The sequence below is a fragment of the Anopheles coustani genome (genome assembly GCF_943734705.1).
Source record: "Anopheles coustani chromosome X unlocalized genomic scaffold, idAnoCousDA_361_x.2 X_unloc_32, whole genome shotgun sequence".
Taxonomy (NCBI): Eukaryota; Metazoa; Arthropoda; class Insecta; order Diptera; family Culicidae; genus Anopheles; species Anopheles coustani.
The window spans coordinates 15,001-21,563 of record NW_026525140.1 but is presented as its reverse complement, the minus strand read 5'-3'; the positions used below and the strand labels follow the sequence as shown (position 1 = coordinate 21,563).

Sequence of the window (6,563 nt, the reverse complement as noted above, 5' to 3'; positions counted from 1 at the left end):
CAGCATCCCATTCATCTCGCAGCATCGTAACATATGAATTTCTTAGAATTTATGAAAAATCGACTAAGTCCGAGATGCCTTTAAGCAGGGATGCTGTATTGAGATGGGAGATGTAGGAGATCAAGATTCATCTCCATGCAGCATCCCATTCATCTCCCAGCATCCTAACATATGAATTTCTTAGAATTTATGAAAAATCGACTAAGTCCGAGATGCCTTTAAGTAGGGATGCTGTATTGAGATGAGAGATGAAGAAGATCAAGATTCATCTCCATGCGGCATCCCATTCATCTCCCAGCATCCTAACATATGAATTTCTTAGAATTTATGAAAAATCGACTAAGTCCGAGATGGCTTTAAGTAGGGATGCTGTATTAAGATGGGAGATGTAGGAGATCAAGATGCATCTCCATGCAGCATCCCATTCATCTCCCAGCATCCTAACATATGAATTTCTTAGAATTTATGAAAAATCGACTAAGTCCGAGATGCCTTTAAGTAGGGATGCTGTATTAAGATGGGAGATGAAGAAGATCAAGATTCATCTCCATGCAGCATCCCATTCATCTCCCAGCATCCTAACATATGAATTTCTATGAATTTATGAAAAATCGACTAAGTCCGAGATGCCTTTAAGTAGGGATGCTGTATTGAGATGGGAGATGGAGTAGATCAAGATTCATCTCCATGCAGCATCCCATTCATCTCGCAGCATCCTAACATATGAATTTCTATGAATTTATGAAAAATCGACTAAGTCCGAGATGGCTCTAAGTAGGGATGCTGTATTAAGATGGGAGATGTAGGAGATCAAGATGCATCTCCATGCAGCATCCCATTCATCTCGCAGCATCCTAACATATGTTTTTCTTAGAATTTATGAAAAATCGACTAAGTCCGAGATGCATTTAAGTAGGGATGCTGTATTAAGATGGGAGATGAAGTAGATCAAGATTCATCTCCATGCAGCATCCCATTCATCTCGCAGCATCCTAACATATGAATTTCTATGAATTTATGAAAAATCGACTAAGTCCGAGATGGCTTTAAGTAGGGATGCTGTATTGAGATGAGAGATGTAGGAGATCAAGATTCATCTCCATGCAGCATCCCATTCATCTCGCAGCATCCTAACATATGAATTTCTATGAATTTATGAAAAATCGACTAAGTCCGAGATGCCTTTAAGTAGGGATGCTGTATTGAGATGGGAGATGTAGGAGATCAAGATTAATCTCCATGCAGCATCCCATTCATCTCGCAGCATCCTAACATATGAATTTCTATGAATTTATGAAAAATCGACTAAGTCCGAGATGCCTTTAAGTAGGGATGCTGTATTGAGACGGGAGATGTAGGAGATCAATATTCATCTGCATGCAGCATCCCATTCATCTCGCAGCATCCTAACATATGTTTTTCTTAGAATTTATGAAAAATCGACTAAGTCCGAGATGCCTTTAAGAAGGGATGCTGTATTGAGATGGGAGATGAAGAAGATCAAGATTCATCTCCATGCAGCATCCCATTCATCTCGCAGCATCCTAACATATGTTTTTCTTAGAATTTATGAAAAATCGACTAAGTCCGAGATGCCTTTAAGTAGGGATGCTGTATTGAGATGGGAGATGAAGAAGATCAAGATTCATCTCCATGCAGCATCCCATTCATCTCGCAGCATCCTAACATATTTTTTTCTTAGAATTTATGAAAAATCGACTAAGTCCGAGATTCCTTTAAGTAGGGATGCTGTATTAAGTTGGGAGATGTAGAAGATCAAGATTCATCTCCCAATGCCAATTTTGCCAATGCTCGCTAGCTCGTCTCTAAACTTGTGTTTTGGTCGAATATTGGGTGTTCATGTACCACTTCGGGTAACATGGACTTTGGTGCAACTTTACCACTTGTGCACTTAATAACTTCCCGGTCATTCAAGTCTTTGCCTTCATACTTTCAGGGTAGTTAGGTCTCGTCGAGACCTTTCCATACATATGCCAAACTCATCGATCGGACATCTATAGCCCGAGTTATTCGCGGTACACCGTACCTTACCCTGTTTTTTCCTCAATTGGGTACAAACCTTGGAACACCCATATCGCCCCTTTAGAGACTAGCTGGCACGTTGGCCTCATATAATGATAAGTGCACCTCAACTAGGGCTACTGACGGTCAGAACATTTCAACTTGCTAGCTCGGGCCCACACTTGTGTTTTTCTCGAATATATGGTTCAAGTGTGCCACTTTGGGCACTTTTGGACATTTTGTCCCCACACAACTTTCTTGCCTTGGTAGATAGGGTCTTGTGATCTTGGGCAAAAAGATGCACCAAGATATAGTCTAACTTTCGTTCTTGTACCGCAAAGCGCTATCTCAAACACCCGAGGAGATAGAAAGTGATTATGTTCGGTATATCGGTCTTCCATGGCCTACTATGGTAAGCCCCTGCAGGTATGCAACCGAAGGTGCTTGGTACATGTATTTGGTGCAATATCGGTGCAAAGTAGGTGTTTCCTTGATCGGGCTATAACTTTCTTGGTTGATGTTGGATTGCTTTGCGGTCTTCGGGGGATAGTTAGGGAACATGTTGGCCAACATTTCCTTATTCCTCAGCCTGGCCGTACCTCTTACCGTCTAGGCGGTATACATGCTCTAAGTTGGAACTTGTGTTCCTTTGGGTAACTTCTCTGACTTTGACGCTTAATAACTTTCGTTCATATGCAGTCTAAGCTCTGCAACTCTCAGGAAAGCTAGTACTACTCATTTCCTTTCCATATCAGTCTTTGGCTTGTCGATCCGATGTCTACAGCCTGACTTATTCACGTTGCCTGTGAAGGTAGGTTTTTGCCCATTTTCCAGTTCATGTGGTAACATTCCCGGACTTTGCCGGCTTTCTCTTCATGTGGTAACTTGCTTGCTTGTGTGGTAACTTGAAAGTGTATTTCCGACAGACCCAATCTCGGACTTAGCCGATTTTTCTCTTCATATTATATGGATCCATCACTAGGCCATCTTGCTTGCTTGTGTGGTAACTTGAAAGTGTATTTCTGACAGACCCAATCTCGGACTTAGCCGATTTTTCTCTTCATATCATATGGATCCATCACTAGGCCATCTTGCTTGCTTGTGTGGTAACTTGAAAGTGTATTTCTGACAGACCCAATCTCGGACTTAGCCGATTTTTCTCTTCATATCATATGGATCCATCATTAGGCCATCTTGCTTGCTTGTAAGGTAACTTGGTAGTGTATGTCTGACAGACCCAATCTGGGACTTAGCCGATTTTTCTCTTCATATCATATGGATCCATCACTAGGCCATCTTGCTTGCTTGCGTGGTAACTTGGAAGTGTATTTCTGACAGACCCAATCTGGGACTTAGCCGATTTTTCTCTTCATATCATATGGATCCATCACTAGGCCATCTTGCTTGCTTGCGTGGTAACTTGGAAGTGTATTTCTGACAGACCCAATCTGGGACTTAGCCGATTTTTCTCTTCATATCATATGGATCCATCACTAGGCCATCTTGCTTGCTTGCGTGGTAACTTGGAAGTGTATTTCTGACAGACCCAATCTGGGACTTAGCCGATTTTTCTCTTCATATCATATGGATCCATCACTAGGCCATCTTGCTTGCTTGCGTGGTAACTTGGAAGTGTATTTCTGACAGACCCAATCTGGGACTTAGCCGATTTTTCTCTTCATATTATATGGATCCTGGACTTAGCCGATTATTAGGTTAATATATATGGATCCTGGACTTAGCCGATTTTTCTCTTCATGTAATATGGATCCTGGACTTAGCCGATTATAAGGTTATTATATATGGTTCCTGGACTTAGCCGATTTTTCTCTTCATATAATATGGATCCGGGACTTAGCCGATTTTTCTCTTCATATAATATGGATCCGGGACTTAGCCGATTTTTCTCTTCATATAATATGGATCCTGGACTTAGCCGATTTTTCTCTTCATATAATATGGATCCAGGACTTAGCCAATTTTTCTCTTCATGTGGTAACGTATGCCAATCGCTCACAAGTCATGGGATAAGGATACTTGTGTTCTTCCATCTTCTAAGTCCCGCACGGGGACATCGTGATCGCCCCAAGTCCGGAATAGCGCCAAGTCAAGCCCCACGCTGGCCGTGCAGGACCTGTTAGCGGGGGCCCCACTGACAGCACTAATCCGGACTTAGAAATTATATCTTTCTAATCGAACACCACACACGCAACACCACCATACCACCATCTCCTTGCAAGTACCTAAGTACCCGCAACTCCATGGTGAAGGCAATGTCACTCCATCACCAACCTCTTTGCACTGCAAGCACTTGCGTACCCACAACACTCCGAAGAAGGCAACGGCGCGCGATGCTCGACTCCACACACCACACCACACCACACCACCGATGGCCAGCCAGCCAGCCAGCCCAACTAAGGGCTAACCCACCAACCAACCACCAATGGCCTAGGCCAGCCGGATCCCACCTTCAAGTCCAAGCACAGCCAAGTGCAAGTACCGCCAAGTGTTCACCAACCGCCCAACACACCACACCACCGATGGCCAGCCAGCCAGCCAGCCCAGCTAAGGGCTAACCAACCAACCAACCACCAATGGCCCAGGCCAGCCGGATCCCACCTTCAAGTCCAAGCACAGCCAAGTGCAAGTACCGCCAAGTGTTCACCAACCAACCATCACACCAGGTCAGCCGGCCGGTACCCACCTTCAAGTGCCATTACCCTCGGGTGCAAGCTCAATCAAGTGTTAACCAACCAACCCGGCCAAGGCAGCCAACAGGCCGGCACCCTACAGCACCGACCCGCCATCACCACCTCAACCGTTGACCATGCAAGTGGTCTCGGACAACAGGCGATACCCGAAGTACATCCGAAGAGTGTATATCAAGTGTTTGTTCACCAAGTCCTCAACCAACCCCAAGTACCCGGAGGTACCCAGAGTGTTGGATCCGCCAACCACTACCAGCACTCCAAGTCCTTGCGAACCCAAAGTGTTTGCCCGGTAGGGCCATTGTATCACAACGCTTGCGACCATGCAAGTGGCCTCGAACAAGGTGACAGGGGTATCTTCACCAAGTTCTCAACCAACCCCAAGTACCCGGAGGTACCCAGAGTGTTGGGTTCGCAAACCACTACCAGCACTCCAAGTCCTTGCGAACCCAAAGTGTTTGCCCGGTAGGGCCATTAGACCACAACGCTTGCTAACCATGCAAGTGGCCTCGGACAACAGGTGACACCCGAAGTACATCCGAAGAGTGTATATCAAGTGTTTGCTCACCAAGTCCTCAACCAACCCCAAGTACCCGGAGGTACCCAGAGTGTTGGATCCGCCAACCCGTCCCGGCACTCCAAGTCCTCGCGAACCCAAAGTGTTTGCCCGGTAGGGCCATTAGACCACAACGCTTGCTAACCATGCAAGTGGTCTCGGACAACAGGCGATACCCGAAGTACATCCGAAGAGTGTATATCAAGTGTTTGTTCACCAAGTCCTCAACCAACCCCAAGTACCCGGAGGTACCCAGAGTGTTGGATCCGCCAACCCGTCCCGGCACTCCAAGTCCTTGCGAACCCAAAGTGTTTGCCCGGTAGGGCCATTGAATCACAACGCTTGCTAACCATGCAAGTGGCCTCGGACAACAGGTGACACCCGAAGTACATCCGGAGAGTGTATATCAAGTGTTTGTTCACCAAGTCCTCAACCAACCCCAAGTACCCGGAGGTACCCAGAGTGTTGGATCCGCCAACCCGTCCCGGAACTCCAAGTCCTTGCGAACCCAAAGTGTTTGCCCGGTAGGGCCATTGAATCACAACGCTTGCTAACCATGCAAGTGGTCTCGGACAACAGGTGACACCCGAAGTACATCCGGAGAGTGTATATCAAGTGTTTGTTCACCAAGTCCTCAACCAACCCCAAGTACCCGGAGGTACCCAGAGTGTTGGATCCGCCAACCCGTCCCGGCACTCTAAGTCCTTGCGAACCCAAAGTGTTTGCCCGGTAGGGCCATTGAATCACAACGCTTGCTAACCATGCAAGTGGTCTGGAGTATAGGTGATACTGACATACCACCGAGATGGTACATCTAGTATTGGGTCACCAAAACCAAACCAACCCCAAGTATCAACCCGGCATACTCAGAGTGATGGATCCGCCAACCCGTCCCGGCACTCCAAGTCCTTGACGAACCGAAAGTGTTTGCCCGGTAAGGCCATTAGATCACAACGCTTGCTACCCCACGGCGAGCTAAACATGCAAGTGGTCTTAGGCAACAGGTGACACCCGAAATTCATCCGAAGATGGAATATCAAGTGTTTAATCACCAAGCCAGCATCCAAACACCAAGTACCCCGGGAGGACCCGATGCGTTGCGACCATCTCCAAGTTCTTGACGAACCCGCAGTGAAAGGCGGTAAGGCCTCTGGGCCGCAACGCTCGCATGTGTTAACCCGCAAACACCACTGACCGGTCGGTCCACCGCAAGGGTGGGTCCAACTAGTCCACACACGGTATGCCGCATGTGCCCCCCGGGGGGAGCACACCGCACA

The 6,563-nt window shown here is 46.8% G+C and overlaps 1 non-coding gene across 1 annotated transcript in view; it reads right to left on the bottom strand.

The window, feature by feature from the left end:
- Positions 1 to 6,560: 6,560 nt before the first annotated feature.
- LOC131270466 (large subunit ribosomal RNA) overlaps positions 6,561 to 6,563 on the bottom strand; it is a 4,091-nt gene continuing 4,088 nt past the window's right edge. Inside the window, exon 1 of the ribosomal RNA XR_009179536.1 lies at positions 6,561 to 6,563. This exon is cut by the window's right edge and continues 4,088 nt beyond it. This is a non-coding gene — a ribosomal RNA (large subunit ribosomal RNA).